Source organism: Phyllobates terribilis, unplaced genomic scaffold (assembly GCF_046119375.1).
Source record: "Phyllobates terribilis strain yellow unplaced genomic scaffold, ASM4611937v1 Scaffold_4__5_contigs__length_816908805, whole genome shotgun sequence".
Taxonomy (NCBI): Eukaryota; Metazoa; Chordata; class Amphibia; order Anura; family Dendrobatidae; genus Phyllobates; species Phyllobates terribilis.
In genome coordinates, this window is record NW_027362764.1 from 200460808 (window position 1) to 200481987 (window position 21180).

The window sequence follows — 21180 nt, forward strand, 5'->3', positions numbered from 1 at the left end:
TAATAGAGAAAGTCCGACACACTACTAGAAGGCCAAATATTTTTTCAGAGGTAGATGCAGAAAAAAATATATTCAGTTTGCAACCTGATGGAGGTCAGTATAGATGGACTAATACAAATAGTCCCACACACAGCTAGAAGCCCAAATATTTTTTCAGAGGTACTGTAGATGCAGATAAAAATTATTTTTAATTTGCAACCTGATGGAGGTCAGTATAGATGGACTAATAGACCAAGTCCCACACACTGCTAGAAGCCCAAATATTTTTTCAGAGCTAGATGCAGAAAAAAATTATTTTTAATTTGCAACCTGATGGAGGTCAGTATAGATGGACTAATAGACCAAGTCCCACACACTGCTAGAAGCCCAAATATTTTTTCAGAGCTAGATGCAGAAAAAAATTATTTTTAATTTGCAACCTGATGGAGGTCAGTATAGATGGACTAATAGACCAAGTCCCACACACTGCTAGAAGCCCAAATATTTTTTCAGAGCTAGATGCAGAAAAAAATTATTTTTAATTTGCAACCTGATGGAGGTCAGTATAGATGGACTAATAGACCAAGTCCCACACACTGCTAGAAGCCCAAATATTTTTTCAGAGCTAGATGCAGAAAAAAATTATTTTTAATTTGCAACCTGATGGAGGTCAGTATAGATGGACTAATAGACCAAGTCCCACACACCGCTAGAAGCCCAAATATTTTTTCAGAGCTAGATGCAGAAAAAAATTATATTCAATTTGCAACCTGCTGGAGGTCAGTATAGAAGGACTAATAGAACAAGTCCCACACACTGCTAGAAGCCCAAATATTTTTTCAGAGCTAAATGAAGAAAAAAATTATTTTTAATTTGCAACCTGATGGAGGTCAGTATAGATGGACTAATAGACCAAGTCCCACACACTGCTAGAAGCCCAAATATTTTTTCAGAGCTAGATGCAGAAAAAAATTATATTCAGTTTGCAACCTGATGGAGGTCAGTATAGATGGACTAATAGAATGATGCTATGCCCAAAAGATTTTACTTCACTAGGTGCAGTAAAAAAATTGGTATTCTATACACAGGTGTTATATCTTGCAACACAGATAGGCTACTCCACTGACTAACACACTCTGCAATAGGCCAAAAAGGATTAGCTTTGCTAGATTCAGCCAAATGCTGTGAAAAAAACTTGCACAGCACTGGCACAGACCTGCCTGGCAAAAACTGATAGGAACTCATGTAACCTAGTCCTGAAAAGGACTCCAATTACAATTAGTCTTTACTCCCACAACCTATCTATTTAAGAGCACAGACCTCCCTGATAAAAGTCGTAGGAAATGCTGTAACCTAGTCCTTAAAAGGACTGCAATCACAACTATTCCCTACTCCCAAGCTATCTGTATATTTGTGCGAAAATTGGCTTGAAATTAACAAGGTATAGCGCACACAGCAACAGCGGTGCCGTCTAACACGCAGCTGCAGCAGTGAGAAAATGGTGGTGACGGGGAAAATGGCTTGGTCTTATAGGGCAAGGACATGTGACATACACTGCCAATGACACATGCCCTTGCTTGTGTGAAAAAAAGCACTTCGCTCCGTGTGTGCGCTGCTGATAGGCTGACAGATTGCACCTCCCCACTGCAAATGCGGGAAAGAGAAAAAAAAATGGAGATCTTCATTGTTCCTGCAGAGATCCATCCCCTGCCCCTCCCCCCACCCCGCTGTACACTCAAACTGCATATTAACATTAATTTTCATCATTACTGAGAAAAAATCCAGTTATGATTTTGGTGCACGAACAGTTATCGAACATAACCTCGAACAGCCGAATTTTTCTCAAATTGTTCGTGTTCGCCGTCCGGCTCGAACACCGCCCAAAACAGCTCGAATTTGAGATTGGCGAACAGTTCGAGTAGAACAACGCTCATCTCTAATGCTGAGCACTGTATATGCAATCAACGGCAATTTGTAGAAACTTTGGAATAATGCAGCTTCTGAAAACTGTTTTTCCACCCCCTCTTCTAGCTACTAATATTGTATTCTTGGCTGACACCCACATTGACTTCTTTTTGTACCTGTCGTAACAGCAGGATACACTCATGCAATAGTAGTTTATAAACATATGTAATATATAGAATCGACATTTCTTTTTAGTTGAGAATTTAATCTAGCTGTTTTGCAGTTGAAATCTAGTATTACATGCCAAATCATTCAAGACAATGGCCACTAAATAAATAATCTACCACATCAAAAGTTACTCTTACTCACCCACTTTTTGACATTCACATGCCCACCAAAAGACAACCATTCTAACAGTGCTCTATTTCTAAATAATGCAATTAAAAAAGTTATGTCTTATAAGATTACTAAAATCTGGGTACATTTTCATGTTTGCACTTTCATTTTTTCCTCTTTTTCTTCTATTAGCTGAAAAATAGGGGAAAATCCAAGTGGGGTGAAATGGTGAAAGAATATAGATTTTATTTGCAATGTATAACAGTTTTCCTGCATTCATTACAGCAAATTAGTCACAATGCTAAACCTTGCTCTTTTTTAGAAAAAGTGCCAGGAATGCCACAAAAGGGCAAAACAAGTTGCAAAATTTTGATACCACTTGTGACAAATGGTGTGACTTTATGACTGATTTTCTGTTGTAGAGGAGGGTGATAGATTCTTTACGTTTTTCCCCCAAAAATGGCTAACGTCAGTGCTAACTTTGTTGCAAATTACCACTCCACTTAATCCTGTCAACTTGAAAAAGTCAAAGTAATAAAAATGTTTGGATTTGGCACACACGGGAATTGTTTTGTGCACAAAGAATTAATAAATCTGTCTACAAATAGAAACATTAAAAGAGACATATGATCATAACAAGAACATAGTTTTGAATCTATACAAGTTATTAGTGCAGCGACAGGTAAATTGCTGTGTACAATTTTGGGTTCCAGTATGTAAGATGGACATACACCTAGGCCTTCAACTATGACAAGAGGGCATCCTCTTTGTCTAGAGGAAAGAAGGTTTAATAATCACAGATGTGATTCTTTACTGTAAGAGCAGTGAGACTATGGGACTCTCTGCCACATCATGAAGTAATGGTTGATTCACTGTTAAAGCACAAAGAGACCTGGATGCCTTTCGTGAAAAATATAATGTCATAGATTATGGGTACCAGATTCTGTGATGGGACATTGATCCAGGGAACTAGTCTGATTGCCGTATGTGGAGTCGGGAAGGAATTTTAACCCTAATATGCATATTTGATATGCATCTGCATATGACATCTGCATGATGGGGTTTTTTCCTTCCTCTGAATCAATATGTAAGATTATAGGTTGAACTCAATAGACTAAGGTCTTCTTTGAATCTTCAAACAATGAAACTATGAAAAAGCTTTGAAACAGAATTTTGGTGCAAAATACACCAAAATAACAAGCACAACCAAAAACTTTTGTAAAAGCGCACCTTAGCTTCTTATCACTTGCTTGAAAGAAACTTTAGAGCTTGTCTACAATTACAATTTAGCAGAGTTCACAAACGATTTCTCCAAGGGAAACTCTGTAAGAAATCATCACACAAAAAAAATACAAAATCAAAACATTCACAATTGTCTTTTCCATATTTATTTCTGCTATATTTTTCAGTTTCCATCTTAGTTTTTGTATTTTTTTTTATCTCAACAGCTACATAAAAAAAATGAAACTTATACTTGTAAAGTGTTTCCTAAAATTAAATGTAAAATATTGTAATATTAACATTGTGAAAATGTGTTCACATGAGTAAGGACTGAAACACAAAACAATTAATGTATACCTCTACTTTAAATAGATACAATAATAATACAATACGTTTGAACACAGTTTTTGCATGTGGAGTGTATTCTGCATGCAACAACCTGATTAATAACTGATAGACATTATTGATTATTAATGAACATTGTGTGTAAACTTGGCAAGAATGATCAATTACCCCTTTAGCAATGCACTAAATGCAGAATACAGCAGGATCTAGTAACACAAGCAATATAAGGTAATAGCTTTATTTTCCAAAAATTCCTAATACATTCTAAAGTGTTATTGCTATGTGAAAATTTGAAATTTCATGAAATTACATGTAAATAAGCAATTTTGCATAAATTCTATGCCGCTTAATCTTTCTGCATTGCAGTTTGTTTCCACCTACTATAGATAATTCTATATCATATAGTAAAGCCAAATTATGTAAACAACTTAGATATACAAAATATCCAGCTGCTGTATACTTTGAGGTGACAGCCTTATTTGTCCATGTTTACAGAATAATGCATCAATAATTAGATATTCTTAGCCATGTATTAACATGGTCTATAAAACGAAAAATAATGCCTCAAAAAAGTTTTAAACATCATTACTGTTAAGGGGACTGTTTTGCAAACAACTTTATTAAATAATGGAAAGCAACCGAACCCGGGGTCCACGATGCAGCCTAGAGGACTGCGGCCAAACACCTTCCGGGTAAAAAGGTAAAGCAACCAACTAATGTATAAATCCCTGCAGTGTTACCTCACACCGGGACGGAAAAAGGGATTCGCACTATCTCCGTTAACTGCACGAGAGATATGCGACAAATAACGTAGCCGTAGCCCTGATAACTGCACAGAGGTTACGCAGCAGGCGCTAGGAAGTGTGTGTGACTCACGCCGGCGTGTACGTGCTTCCAGCCGTTGTGCGACCGGACTGCGGAGTAACTCTCCACGTGACCAACAGGCGGTACCAGGGATATGGAGCCCGCAGTCTGCTCGGGGTGTATAGCGACCCCCTTGACGGAGCCAGACTGTCAAATGGAAACTACCTGCCTCCCTCCAGCTAAGACTACCTATCCCCAGCTAAACCTGCCTGTCCGAAGCTAGGCCTGCCTAAGCGACCTGTGCTAAACAGCCGAGTGAACTCTGGCATCGGCAGGTCACGGAGAGAGCATGTGGAGCCAAAACAGACAAGCGTCCACACAAGATCACAACCTTAGCTCAATGATCAGAGCGCGCCGCCATGCTTGTGGGCAGCCTATTTAAAGACTAAGCCCTGCCCACTGTGGCATTATTGGTCGCACTACTGATGACGTCACCTGTGGCCAATCAGGCGGTGCCAGGTCACCGGATCAGCTGACACCAAAGCACCAATCACAGTCCGCCATGTCACGGGCAGGCTCAGTGAAGTGCATCTTGGACTTAGGCTGTAGCAGTCCTTGTTCCCCTCCGCAACCTATGCTTAACACTACTAGGAGCAAGGACCTGAGAGATAGCCTGTACTTCTTGTGCATTGGCTAGGCATTGGGACTGACAGTGATCCTAAGCAGCATCCACCCTGGCTGGACCAGAATGGGAGACCACAGATGATTCTGACCCAATTTCAGGTCCAGCAACCACCCAATGCCTAAAAATGACAATGATAATGTATTTATATAGGAGGAGTAGAAGATCTTGGATGAGCACTAGACCCCTTGCAAGTAGAGTAAATTGAAGTTTGTAGGCCACAAATGCAAAATATCCAACCAGGCCTCCATCTATCATGTGTCTTTAAAGGGGATCTATCAGTAGGATCAACCCTCCTAAGCTGTCTATATGGGCATACAGGTCATAGGTCACTGAATAAAATGATATCTGTGATCTGATGTCTTATTCCAGAGAAATCCATTTTTTTCTTATATGTAAACGACCTCTTCCAAGCTATGGGGAGGATGTTGCCTGGATGATAACTGCCTCCAGAGCATATTTTAAATAAAAGGGGGAGATACCAGTGTGAGGCAAGTAACTAACACAGAATAGGAGATATTAAATTTGTCTTCTTGCCAACACATATTTTTGCATCACTCTGAGAGCTGTTCTATTATAACAGTATTGTAACATTGTCTGCCTGTGAGATGGAAGCTGAAGCTGAGAGAAACCTGCAGATGCATCAGTTATAGTCACACACAGCTCTGCAGTGAGATCAGGAGAGCAGAGAGCGGCCATCACACATCACACTGGTAACTGCCCCTTCATGTAAAATAGGCTCTGGAGGCAGAGTTATCTTCCAGGCAGCGTCCTCCCCATTGCCTGGAAGAGCTCATTTACATAAAGTAATAAAAGATGATTTATTAACAACAAGGCATCTGATATGAGCATACATGGATGACTTTTTTCAGTAGTCTATTACCTGTATGCCCATATTAATAGTTTAGATGGGTCAAATGTAAAGACAGATTCCCTTTAACTCCTTTACCACCTTGGTCATATGAGTATGTCGAAGGTGTTATCCCTGCACTCCATCTGGGCTCCGGTGCGGAGTCCGCATGTTACCGGGCACATGACAGCTCATCTGCACAGCTATCATGTGCCCCTAACAGCCACGGGTGGAATTGCTATCCATGCCTGTTTCACATAACAGCAGGTTGCAGATAGGTTGGCATGACAACTCGGGCTCTGCAGAAGACCCTTGCGGTTGTCATTGCTGGGATGCTATGAGCACCGCCCAGCTGTCGGCGTTCACAGCAAGTGAGCACTTTTGCTATACACAGCAGAACTGAAGCCCTGCTGTGTGTAGCACAGACGATCAGATGATCACAGCTTCTAGTCTCCCATGGAGACTATTGAAGAAGGTAAAAAGTAAAAAAATATATTTTTAAAAATATTAATACATTTTAAAAAATATAAAATAACAAATCACCCCCCTTTCGCTCCATTAAAAATAAAACAATAAAAAAAAAATCAAAAATACACATATTTTGCATCACCCCTTTCAGAATCGCCCGATCTATCATTATATAAAAAGAATTAATCGGATTGGTAAACGGCGTAACGAGAAAAAAAACAAAATGCCAGAATTATGTTTTTTTGGTTGCCGCCACATTACAATAAAATGAAATAACGGGTGTTCAAAAGATAGTATCTACCCCAAAATTGTATCAATAAAAACGTAAGCTCAGTGTGCAAGAACTAAGCCCTCACCCGTCCCCAGATCCCAAAAAATAGAGACGCTACGGGTCTTGGAAAATGGCGCCATTTTTTATTTTTTTTTGCAAACGTTGAATTTTTTTTCACCACTTAAATAAAAAAGAACCTATACATGTTTGGTATTTACGAACTTATAATGACCTGGGGAATCATAATGGCAGGTTAGTTTTAGCATCTAATGAACATGGTTAAAAAAACAAAACAATTGTAGAATTGCACTTTTTTCGCCATTTCATCACACTTTGAATTTTTTTCCCATTTTCTAGTACACAATAAAGCCAATGGGGTTGTTCAAAAGTACAACTTGTCCCACAAAAAACAAGCCTTCACATGGCCAAATTGATGGAAAAATCAAAAAGTTATGGCTCTTGGAAGACAGGGATCAAAAAATTAAAACGCAAAAACAGAAAAACCCAAGATCGCGAAGGGGTTAATGATATTGTTTTTCTCATATGGGCTAATGGAATCATTTTAGTTCCATGGCCTGGCACCCCTGCAACCACTATAGTTATGTCCCTTTCCCCTAGTTCTGATCTTATACCATTGCATGAATGGAACCCTCAAAGTAATCTAAGATGAAGTTATTTTACAGGAATAAAGGGGTTGTCCACTAATGCCCCCTGTATGTCAGTAAGAAATAGGATATGGATGAAACAAAGTATGACTGAATGACCAAAATACACATATTTACTTGATTTACCATAGAGACACATCTGATAAGATATTTTCAACTACTGCTTAAACAACCCCTTCTTAAATACTACATTCCCACTTGTAAAATAAAAATATCCTACACTTTCTTCCCACAGCAGTGCCATTCCAGTGATGTTAATGCCAGGTCTCTTGAGGCTCACATGACATGATTAATATTATACCATGAGAGCCCTGCTGCCAACCAGTAGTGGCTAAGTCCAGCAAACATCCGAGGTTTATCTGAAGGGAGTGAGAGCAGAGCAGGCTGCAGGATTAGTGTGGCATAGCAATGTCCCACGATCCTCAGGAGACCTGGCACCAACATTGCTGGAAAAGCGCCTCAGTGGTATTGGAGTGAAGGGTATTTTTATTTTACAATGGGGGGATAAAGTATTAAGTACGAAATTTTATGAGTAGTGGACAACCACTTTAGTTTAAAATGTTATTATATGTGTGTAAACAGGTGCTTGGGATGAGACAGCGCAGAAGATGGGGACACAGCGGTAACTTAAACAAAGGTGATTAATATCTCAAGCACAACAATTTGAATGATTTGGATGCAAAATTAAACAAGGTTAGCAGATTACTAGAGTGCAGTAAAAAGTTTTCTTTTTGTACAATTTAAACGTAAGTCACTTCTTCGGATTGAAGATATTACAATTAAACCCTTTCATACAAGGCACTAAACATTTTCAATAGATACAAGCATCTCTATTCTATTACTTTGTCCTAAGGTGTATCACAGTCAGCTGTGTACCCATCACCATCATTACCCTGTCACTCTGGTGGTAATGACGCACACCATCCAGGCCCCAACGAGAGTCTACGCTGCAACATCGTTAGGCTGCAAGTCCCTTCTTGGTGGGTCTCTTTTAGCACATGTTGCACTCTCTTTTAGCACATGTTGCACTGGCCACCCCTGTTTCCTGTGTATCGTGCTTTTGCACTTCACGTTGTGGATCTCATTTATGTCCCTCTAACATGGTCCGCTCTCTTCTCGTGGCTCTTGTCCAACTCGCTCGGTTCTGGCTCCATTCATTTAGCTCCAGTCTCTGTCACTTGGTTCTTCTCTCACCTCTGGCCACTCGATTATTCACTTAGGTCTGTTCACTCTGTTCTTCTCTCAGATCTGTTCACTCGATTCTTCTCTCGGATCTGGTTATTTGATTCTTCTCTCAGATCTGGTTACTCTGGTCTGGTCACTTGTAATGGCAGCTGTAAGACAACCTTACTGCACCACACATCTGTCCTACTACAGGTTCAGAAGACCCTTCACCTGACCTGGTGTCTTCTCCAATCTCTTTCCCCAGGGAACATGCACTTCACTCTTCAGTTCCTTCTAATGCAATTCTCTCTTCTTTCCCTTTTCCTATCACCTTTCACCAGCAGATGGTGGTGCTCACTTGAAGATACTCTGTTAGGCATTAACTGTGTGAGTTTTCTCACTTGTCTATCTCCTTACATGTGTCTCCAAGGTAACAGACAACAAACAAAATATTTTGTTCATTCAGTCATACTCTTTTCTATTAATCCTCCATTTCTTACTGACATACTGAGGATGGTATTGCTGTAGAATTAAACTAAACACGGGGTTACTATTGTTTCCGAACTGCAACAGCTGTTGCTCACACACATGTGCAACTCTCAAATAAATGCACTCCAATATTCACTAATAGTGCAATTTTACAAGCTTATTGTTCTTTATATCTGTGTGGATACTAGGTAGAAATTGTTTAGGTAAATGCTCTAGTAGTACAAACCTCTGTCTTTTTCTTGATGACTTGATAAAATGTATCCTGGACCTGGTAAGAGGTCAGAATGAATGCTGTGTGACTGCAGAGAATTGTGTAGCCTCCACATAATTGTAGAAAGCCCATAAATATGATGAGTATTACTTCTGCACAACTGTCTAGTAGTGGCATTTAAAGGGAACCTATTAGATTCATACAGCCTTAAACACAGGCAGAATGAATCAAAGCATAGATGCGTGATTGCAGTTAGGTATGATTTACTGTGAAATGCTATGGCGCTTCAGAGAAAACTTAGTTTAAGGAACCAGCCAGTAAAGGTTTAGATTATGGAATCAAGAAAGAGACCTGACTAGTCCGACATGGTCTCTGATCAACTTTTCACATGGCTAACACACATAAGGGAGAGAACTGTCAATGAACTGGTCAGGGAGAAGCCAGACTTGTCACATCTCTGACTATGGTTCCTGGCTGGCATTTCAATCTATGTCTTCTCCGAAACGTTGGAGCGTTTCAAAGTAAAACATACCTGGATACAATTGTACAGACTACTTCTCATTCATGTTGCCTATGGTATGGTCAGTATTAGTGTTGAGCGAGTATGTTCTGTTAACCCTTTCGCCGAGTATGCTCGGGCCGAGCTCCGAGTATTTACAGCTGCTCGGTGATATGTTTGAATCACTCCCGTGTGCATGATTTGCAACTGTTTGACAGTTTTAATACATGTGAGGAATGTCTATTTCTTACACATTCCTCACATGTAATAAAGCTGTCAAACAGTTGCAAATCATGCACACGGGAGCGATTCAAACATATCACCGAGCAGCTGTAAATACTCGGAGCTCGGTCCGAGCATACTCGGAACAGAACATACTCGCTCAACACTAGTCAGTATGCATCTAATGACAGGTTCCCTATAAAAATGAGAGGTTAACCCATAGCAATAATCAAAATTGTTCTCCCATAATGATGCCCAGATTTTCCACCCAAGATTAATATTTGTATAATCCTCCATTCCTCCAATTTACAAAGGGAAAAGCCAAGGGATGTTCGATCCACAACTTCTTGTTGCTAACCATGAAGTTTCTTTAGAGAAGGGGATTCTAAACTCATCATCGTCACCCGTTAAGGCTGGAAAACATAGGGATGGACCTCTCTTAAAGATCCCATAGAAACCTTAAAGTTTGCCTCTATAATGAATTTTTTTCTCTTGGTTTCCAGTCATAGTTAAATAGTTACATAGGTTGAAAAAAGACCTAGGTCCATCAAGTTCAACCTTCCAGTTTCTTAATAAAAACAAGAATTATCCCATTCAATGATAGCAAGAAAAAAATACTTATTATGATTTAATTAAGTTTTAATTACATTAAATTAGATATCCTTTAAAGTGACAATATTATGAATACTAGATTTTTGATAACACCCACATACACTCATAGTAAATAAATGAGATGCCGTAATCAATAACCACATAACGTCTTCATTTGCTGAAATCTCTGAAAGGGCTTTTTGTGTGCACAAGGCAATGAACTATTTGGTGTTATGTCTGGCAGTTCTATAAAGAACATATTAGCAACGCTTTGCCTGGACTAAATACATTGCTCAGCTCCAAAGTATGCTGCATGGATGCCAATGGACGGCTGCCAATTAAAGTTGGCAATCAATAGTTGATAAATACTAGCGTGAATCCTAATTTAATCTTGTTTGGTAATTATTTGCACCACCAGACATTTTAATTGAACCAATGAACCCGATATTATATATTAATTAATAAATTGTATTGTGCAATGTCTACTATGCATGAATAAAGAGATGAAACAGCATAGAGAGAAAGCACTAAGCTTCTAATGATGTCTTGGTAGTGGCCATGATTTTTTTGCATGCGTGGTTGACTTTTTCACAGATTATTAAATTTTTCTGGAACAAAACATATCTCTGAACTATAATGAAAAGATGTTGGACAAAATAGCATGTAATTCTGAGTATATTGGTAGAGCTAAAATGCCATAAAAGGGAAAAAAAGCAGTATATACAGAAAACAATAGAAAATGCATAAAGATTTATATAACGATATACATTTTTTCTCCCTTATAAAACATTTTTTTAATATTTAAATATGCTTGAAAGTATACAGTAGGTAATGTAGCATAAATAATAGAGATTATCGAGTCTTATGAAATTAGAATTCTCTATCTTGAACAGTTTTTTTTTATTTGATTGACAAATTGCAAATGAGCTATAACTCCTCTCACTATCCAGATTCACCCCAGATTGCTGCTGCATTCCCTGCCTCTGTTTTAATTCAGGCTAGTATAATAGTCCCACCTTAGTGGCTATGCTATACCATATGATGTGGTAACTGGATTGCATTATGGGGAAACCTATCTTGCTATGACTGAGGACTTGTGAACCTTCTCTGACTGATACAATCTTCCCCATTATGTAAAATGATGGTCAACATAGTCATATGAATCGAATTGCATAATGTTCAAATTTACCGGTGGTAACGAATTTCCAAAAATTTAACACCAATTCGATTTGCATTTAAGATGAACAGTTATATAGATAATGACAAGTTATCTGACATTTTTTATTCATCAACATACAAAATTTATACTGAAGCCAATATATTATAATATTGTATTTATACTGAACAGAATAGTGGTTAAATGATTAACTGTCCTAATACTAAGGGCGAGACCACACATACAGCTGGCTGCATATGGCTGAAACTCTGCACTCTCATGGTGGGTGATTTTGCTACTAAATTGTGCATGCATTGGCTAATTAAAAATATTGACACAGGCAATATTATTCATGTCTGATCATCAAATTAACGGTGCTGTCTCATGAAGACCATACCTGGTCAAAGGTCGGCTGTCATCAGGGTTTCCTCTTATGAAATTGGTCACAATCTGTTATTATTATCAGTGAATATTTCAGGTGACCATACATTGTCTAAAGAAACACAGTATTTTATGCTGGCCATGTCATAATATTGTACGCTGTGATTTTCAAATAGCTCATCTTACCGTAAGCCCTATAAGACTACATTTTTGTCATGTGGACTCTTCATAAGTCAAGACTTTTGAAAGTCACAATTTATTACGTTATCATTCATGGAATTTTAGATGGCCACATAGGAGCCATGATTACTCAATAATGTTCTGTAAAGGTAACAATTACAGATGTGTTTAGTTGAACAGACTTTTTGGCCCATAAACACTGTTGCACTATTGTTATGACCTTCATTATTATTTCCATTTCCCATACCTTAAAGGGGAGGAGAGAATTGTATTTTTCTCTTTAGCAATAAAAAATACATATGGAAAATATTACAATATGTCTTTATTAGGAGCACTTAGGCTTGGACTGGCCTACAGGGGAACAGTTGAATCCCATGGTGGGACTTAGTGATCGAACTGGCCCACAGGTGAAGTGGGGAATCCCCTAATAGGCCCCTGTACAGGATTGGCACCCCGTTATCTCTATATAATCAGTAGTTGGCACAATATACTTGATTCACTGTGTACAGACCAAGACAGAATCTCATCATTCATTACTCAGTTTATTATTGTACAGAAGAATAGGTAAATTTGTGAATGAGGGTAATATAACATTTTCATGCAGTTCAACAGTGGGCCTCAGAGTCAATGTTACTAATGGCCCCTGGCATCCCAGTATGACACTGACAGCACTCTCTATATACTCTGTCTCTTCATTGCGTAAATTCTAAAATAAAGAGATTCTCATGTTCTGGGCTAATGATGAACAAACATATATGACTTGGCACATCCTTTTTATGTATTGCAAATTTATAAAGAATAATACAGCTTGTGACTCACAGCAGATGACCTTGTAGGGTGGGGTCACATAATAAGACATAATCCGGCACCATGTTTTCGCCATGACTAATACATAGATGCTGAGAAAAAGATTATAATTTTTTTATAATTTCACCGCAGGAAAGGTATCACTAAGGTCTGTTCCCTGCCTCTAGTAAAATACTTACCAGCCGTGATCTTCTGCTCTTCCTTGTGCCGGTTCCACCATCTTCTGTTACAAGCTCTGAACGTAAGTCTGTGGGAGCCTTGTTTTGGCCTCGTTCTAGCTCTCATAGACTTACATTGAAAAGTGATTTCTGGCATGTCGAGCAAACACTAGAGCGATCATCTTCTGCTAGGCCACAACTAGCAGAAGATGACTGGAGTGGCACAAAGAACAGAAGAAGATGGCAGCTGGTAAGCATTTTACTGCAGCCAGAAAACATGCATTAGTAATACCTCTCTGGCAGTGAAGTTAAAAGAAATGCCGGAGTACTTTATATTTAATTTAATATTATTTCTCTGCACCTTTATCTGTTTATATATCTTATTGCAGTGAGCTCTAATTTAGAAACCTTTTGCACACCGTATATTTTATGATTTTAATGGTGATCTTCATTTGACTTGCCGTATTCTATGTTGACAAAACTTTCAACCATGCACAGGAAAATTCTTATAATTTGACCTGCTTAGGTTGCATGATGACCAGAGCTGACTCTACAAATTCCAGAATCTATAGTGTGTTGTTCTGTAAATGCTTGCCTCTACATGTAAAGTGCTGGAGAAGCAGTAAAGCAGAATGCAGATGGAGCCTATCATCTTAATTAATACATGTTCTTTTTCATGAGCTCAGGGATGCAGAACATGTTTAAAGCACAGAAAGCAGTTAGCTGTTACTGCTGACTATGAATTGAAAGTGCTAAAATTATTTGGTTTTCCAAATTCTGTATATATTTTAATTAGTAGACAAAATTCCACCTTGCAAGTCTAATCTGGAAATGATTGCTGAAAGTAACTTTAAGGACTTATTATATGTCTCTTATTGCTTTCAAAACAATGGGGAGAGGCTCTTTCTGTAGTCAGTTTACAGCTTCACTGAATTATTTCTCAGAATATCTGATCTCCTAAATGTCTTTTGTATTGTAATATAAAAAAAGAATAAAAGGAAAGAAGGGTGTTTTTGTATACATTTTTAGTGAGTTCCTTATTATCTTCATTCATCAGCAAGTGACATAAGAATTGTGGCCTATAGACTTATACATCTTATTGGAAATTTCCATTAAAAAACTCCTCCCGTGGACTGTTTTCTTTTTTGCTTACATGATCGTGTTAATATACTCACCTACCATTGTCCTCTCTGGGATCCAGCTATGTTCTGCTCCTCTTCTGAGTGATGTCACTGCTCATCAGACTGTCCAGATCACTTTATACTCTCTATGTAAGCCGGGGGTCTCTTTTACAATGTAAGCCTATGGAGCTTTGTTCGGAGTCTTGTTCTGACACTCCATAGACTCACATTGTAAAAGCCACTTCTGGGTTACTCAGAGGGTTGTGTTAACTGGAGAGTTTGAAGAGTGGTGATGTCATTCAGAAGATGAGCAGAGTGGCACCAAAATCAAAGAGAAGATGATGGTAGATGAGTACATCAACATACTGACAGTACACAACATACACGTGTTTAGGGGGTAAAAAAGTTTGTAGGAGAGCTTCTTTAAAGAAAAACACAAAAAGATGTTTTGTATGGTAAAATTTTTAAATTTTACCTACTTTATAAAGTTATTTTAGACAGGCCAATGGAGGGGTAATAAAACCCGACAATCTACACTTACATCTCAATAACTTCTACCATCTTCTATGGTCTTGGGACATGCACATCCAGATTGACATCATGATAATAATTTGCAGCTTTTACAATCTGTCCAAATAGAAGAAGTGTGCTTGGTTGGATTGTGAGTTCTGCAGACAATCAGCAGCCACTGATTGGTTGCAGGGTCATGCGATGCTCTCTACAGATGTTTCCTTTTTCCTAGACTAGTAGACACAGTAACGAGTGAGGAGAAATGGCATCAGTCTGGGAGGTGAGTATAAGAATTTATTTTCTTTTATTACTCCATCCTAGGCCCATTTAATTCCAATACAACAGGTATGTCAAACTACAGCACAGAGAGGGCCAAAATGAAAGACTTGGACAAAATCGTGGACCAACCAGTATACAGAATAATGGACCCCACAAAGTCCTCCATACAGAATAATGGGCTCCACATAGTCTTCCATACTGAATAATGGGCCCTAAATTGTCCTTCATTTAGAATAATGGGCCCCACATAGTTCTCCATACAAAATAATGGGTCCCACATAGTTCTCCATACAGTATAATGGGCCCCACATAGTTCTCCATACAGAATAATGGGCCCCACATAGTCCTCCATACAGTATAATGGCCCCACATAGTGCTCCATACAGTATAATAAGCCCACATAGTCCTCCAAACAGAATAATGGGCCCCACATAGCCTTCCATACAGAATAATGGGCCCCACATAGTCCTCCTTACAGGATAATGGGCCCCACATAGTCCTCCAGACAGAATAATGGACCCCACAAAGTCCCATATACAGAATAATGGGCCCCACATAGTCCTCCATACTGAATAATGGGCCCCATATTGTCATCCAATTAGAATAATAGGCCCCACATAGTTCTCCATACAGAATAATGGACCCCACAAAGTCCTCCATACTGAATAATTGGCCCCACATAGTCCTCCATACAGAAAAATGGGCCCCACATAGTCCCTCCATACAGAATAATAGGCCACACATAGCCCTCCATACTGAATAATGTGCCCTACATAGTCCTCCTTACAGTATAATGGGCCCCACATAGTCCTCCATACAGAATAATGGACCCAACAAAGTCCCATATACAGAACAATGGGCCCCACGCAGTCCTCCATACTGAATAATGGGCCCCACATTGTCATCCATTTAGAATAATGGGCCCCACATAGTTCTCCATACAGAATAATGGACCCCACAAAGTCCCATATACAGAATAATGGGCCCCACGCAGTCCTCCATACGGAATAATGGGCCCCACATTGTCCTCCATTTAGAATAATGGGCCCCACATAGTTCTCCATACAGAATAATGGGCACCACATAGTCATCCATACTGAATAATGGGCCCCACATAGTCCTCCATACAGAATAATGGGCCCCACATAGTCCCTCCTTACAGAATAATGGGCCACACATAGCCCTCCATACTGAATAATGTGCCCTATATAGTCCTCCTTACAGTATAATGGGCCCCACATAGTCCTCCATACAGAATAATGGACCCCACAAAGTTCCATATACAGAACAATGGGCCCCACACAGTCCTCCATACTGAATAATGGGCCCCACATTGTTCTTAATTTAGAATAATGGGCCCCACATAGTTCTCCATACAGAATAATGGGCGCCACATAGTCATCCATACTGAATAATGGGCCCACATAGTTCTCCATACAGAATAATGGGCACCACATAGTCCTCCATACAGAATAATGGGCCCCACATAGTCCTCCATACAGAATAATGGGCCCCACATAGTCCTCCATACAGAATAATGGACCCCACATAGTCCTCCATACAGAATAATGGGCCCCACATAGTCCTCCATACAGAATAATGGACCCCACATAGTCCTCCATACAGTATAATGGCCCGACATAGTGCTCCATACAGAATAATGGGCCGCACATAGTCCTCCATACAGAATAATGGGCACCGCATAGTCCTCCATACTGAATAATGGGCCCCACATAGTCCTCCATACAGAATAATGGCCCAGCTTAGGGATGGTGGTTCTGGTGTCGAGGGCCTTATAAAACCACCCTACAGGCAAGATTTGGCCCACGGGCCAGAGTTTGACATGTATGCTTTAATAGTAGAAAAAAACTGTCTCAAATAATCTCTGATCTGCTCTTATTTGGCTTTTTCATACTGTAAGAGATATATAGAGATGTATACAATAGCAGTATGCACTCTACACCTACCTCTGTTCTCTGCCATGCAGCTCCTTGTATTCTGCAGTATGTGCTGATCATTGCATACAAAAGCAGAATCATTGATGATAACACTACCTTGATTACATTGACAATATTCTATTAAAGGAATCTCTTTTTACAGTTTATATATTTTGCTCACTTATATAGCACCATTAATTTCACAGCGCTTTACATACATTATCGTCGCTGTCCCCATTGGGGCTCACAATTTAGATTCCCTATCAGGATGTCTTTGGAGTGTAGGAGGATATCCGAGAACCCGGAGGAAACCCACACAAACACGGGGAGAACATACAAACTCCTAACCCAGTGGTGGGCCCCACATAGTCCTCCATACAGAATAATGGACCCCACAAAGTCCCATATACAGAATAATGGGCCCCACGCAGTCCTCCATACTGAATAATGGGCCCCACATTGTTGTCCATTTAGAATAATGGGCCCCACATAGTTCTCCATACAGAATAATGGGCACCACATAGTCGTCCATACTGAATAATGGGCCCACATAGTTCTCCATACAGAATAATGGGCACCACCTAGTCCTCCATACAGAATAATGGGCCCCACATAGTTCTCCATACACAATAATGGGCCCCACATAGTCCTCCATACAGAATAATGGACCCCACTTAGTCCTCCATACAGTATAATGGCCCCACATAGTTCTCCATGCAGAATAATGGGCACCACATGCTGCCCTACAATTGGGTTGTAACCACTGGCAGACACAGATACAAGAGGCCCCTGTGCAAGAACAATATAGGCCCTTTGCAATCCAATAACTCATCATAATTCAAAATTGCACCTGCCTTGGAGGTAGAAATGGCCCCCTCCTTACTTTTTGGGCCACTGTGTGGCCGCACAGGTTGCACCAATGATATGTCCGCCCCTGGTTGTAACATTCTATGGGAGTTTCTAATATTCCCTATGATAACAATAAGGGCTCTCACACTGCTGTATAACAAGGTCAAGTGCTATGTGTTGTTTTATCGGATACCACTCGGCCCAATACTGTGAGGCAGTGTAGATTTCCTTTTTTCTCTCATGTCGATATGGCATGAGAAAACAATCGCAGCGTGCTGCGGGTGCATCCAATGATCGGATCATGCAAACCCATTCAAATCTATGGGTTCGTGGGAAACATCGGTCTGCACTAGGATGTCATCCGATTGCAGTCCAATTACCGCGGACACAGATAATGGAGAAGATGAAGAAATGAAGTTCTCCATCTTCTCTGCACCTGTGCTCTGATCCTCTCATGTGACCGAATCGGGTCACACTCAGATGACACTCGGCTTAAACTCTGACAAAGTTTGATCCGAATGACATTAGCCGATTCTCTCGACGGCCATGTAACCCCAGCCTAACACTAAAATTCAGATTTCCTTAAAAAAATGATTGAATTACAGATTTAAATTAGCTGTAAGGGCTTTATTATAAATAGCAGCAGTAATACTAGTGTGCACAGATCCCTAGGTTCCCTTCACACAGAGCTATACTGTGCGAGAGAATTGATTCATTAGGAATGATCATCATTAATTAAAGAGAACTTAGTTTCTTAGTTATTTAATCCAACTACAATACTCCGTAATTTTAGCTATATTGCAACTAGCACAGATAAAAGCACCTTTCTGTAATTGAGTTCTGTAATGGCTGCCCCACTACTGTAAATTGGTAGTTATTAATTGTAGATCTGATTATAAATCTCTGAATTCTGTGGATTGTATAAAAGATCTTTGTGCCTTCAATGTAATTATAAGCCACTTAATGTCTTAGATTTTACAATGCATTACATAGCTCTATGCTTCAAGGAGGATTTTATTAGATACCATGGTGAGCTGGAAAGCCCTTAACCAAATACCTGTTATAAGCTATCACTGTGAACTCACAGATATCGTATTTCTTGTAATTGGAAAAGCGAAATAATCTTGTTATGTACAGTGTACATATTAAGACAATTGTGAGAAAGCAATGAAAGTACAAATTGGGACAAACAAGTCTGAACATAACAAAATAAATGAAGAAATTCCTTCCCATGAATGATAAAGGATGTGAAGCATTTGTCAAGATATCAGCCAAGGCTATATGTTACACTGATGGCTTTCATTCCTGGTATTTGGTAGATGTCCAAAAAAAGATTGGAAAGCAATCAGTTGCAATGAAATATGGGAAGGTGAGAATAGGTCCGGAATGTAGATGTTTATTTTCCTCTTGATGCTTTTAAGTCTGTTAATTTATATAATATATTATTTCTGCTCTGTTTTAATACACGTGTCCACTATTACTTTTTCTTACATTTGGATAAGGATATAAATTTCTCATTAAACCAATTATCTTTGACAGGTGCAATCCACATCACAACCACTAGGTTCTCACTTAGACATAACATAGACATCTCGTGACAGAGTATTTTTTTAATCTTGTCATCTCAAAACATACCGTACATCTCATGATATGTTAAGGCAAGAGAAAAGCTAATAATAATATCTGTACCCTACAGGTAAAATGACACAGAATCATCAGCGACAGCATATTTTATAGGGGAAATTAATCAATACCTTCTTAGACTTACAGTTAATGAATTTATGAAGGTTGTGAAAATTGCACAGGCATTTTATACTTAGCTTAAAATGTGTTAAAGTGGCTTGCCTTATTATAATAATTTCTTTTCCTCCTGCTATAACATGTCTGATGCAGAAATAAAACAAAACATTATGAATATCTTTAATATTTTTGTCGCATTTTAATATTTTTTTATATTTTTGTCGCATTTTAAGCACTCTCTGAACCACGACTCTTTAAAAAGTAGCTGTCAAGTCGCACCCCCGCCGTCCTGATATTGATGACCTATGCTAAGAATAGGCCATCAATATTAAAATACACTTTTAACCCCTTCATGACGTGGCTATTTTCCATTTTTTTTTGTGTTCGTTTTTTCCTCCTCTTCGTCCAAGAGCCATAACTTTTTTTTTTTTTCATCAATATAGCCATGTAAGAGCTTGTCTTTTTGTGGGATGAGTTGTACTTTTGAATGACACCATTGATTTTACCATATAGTGTACTGGAAAATGGGAAAAAAATTCCAAATACGTTGAAATTGGAAAAAAGTACAATTCCACAATTTTTTTATTTTTACTATATGGTAAAACTGACGTGGCAATATGATTCCCCAGGTCAGTATTATTGCACAGACATCAAACATGCATATTTTTTTTAATTTAAGTAGTAAAGAAAATTATGATGTTTGTAAAAAAAAAAATTGTTACTTTTGAAGCCATTTTCCAAGACCCTTAACATTTTAATTTTTTGGGATCTGGAGCAGTGTGAGGGCCTATTTTTGTTCCCTGAGATGACATTTTTACTGATACCATTTTGAAGTAGGTACAATTGTTTGATCGCCTCTTATTGCATTTTATTGCAATGTTGTGGCGGCCAAAAAAAATGGAATTTTGGCTTTTTAATTTTTTTTTCTCGGTGCATTGTTTACAGATCAGATTTATTTACATCATATTTTTGATAAATCTGACTCTTATGAACATAGCAATACCAAATGTGTGCATTTTTTTATTTTGTTTTACTTTTTTATATATTTATGGGGCAAAAGGGGTTGATTTGAGCTTTTGTGTTTTTTTATTTTTTTCACAGTTTTTAAAACTTTTTTAACTTTTTACTAAATTTAGTAGTCCCTTTAGGGCACTTGAAGCTACGATTGTCCGATCGCTTGTGCTATACATAGCAGGGCATCTGCACTGCATTGTATAAAAAAAAATCACGATCTTCCATGAATGCTAGACACATGCTGGCATTCACAGGAGGTTCATAATGACAGGCACGGGGGTCTTCAGCAGACCCTCAGCTGTCATGACAACCCATCGGCACCCCGATTACGGCGCATTTTAAATGC

The 21180-nt window shown here is 38.8% G+C and overlaps 1 protein-coding gene across 3 annotated transcripts in view; it reads left to right on the forward strand.

Moving 5' to 3' along the window:
- The window catches only part of RBMS3 (RNA binding motif single stranded interacting protein 3), a 1113194-nt gene that overhangs the window by 602000 nt on the left and 490014 nt on the right, over positions 1 to 21180 (forward strand). The gene's annotated exons all lie outside the window — the stretch shown is intronic.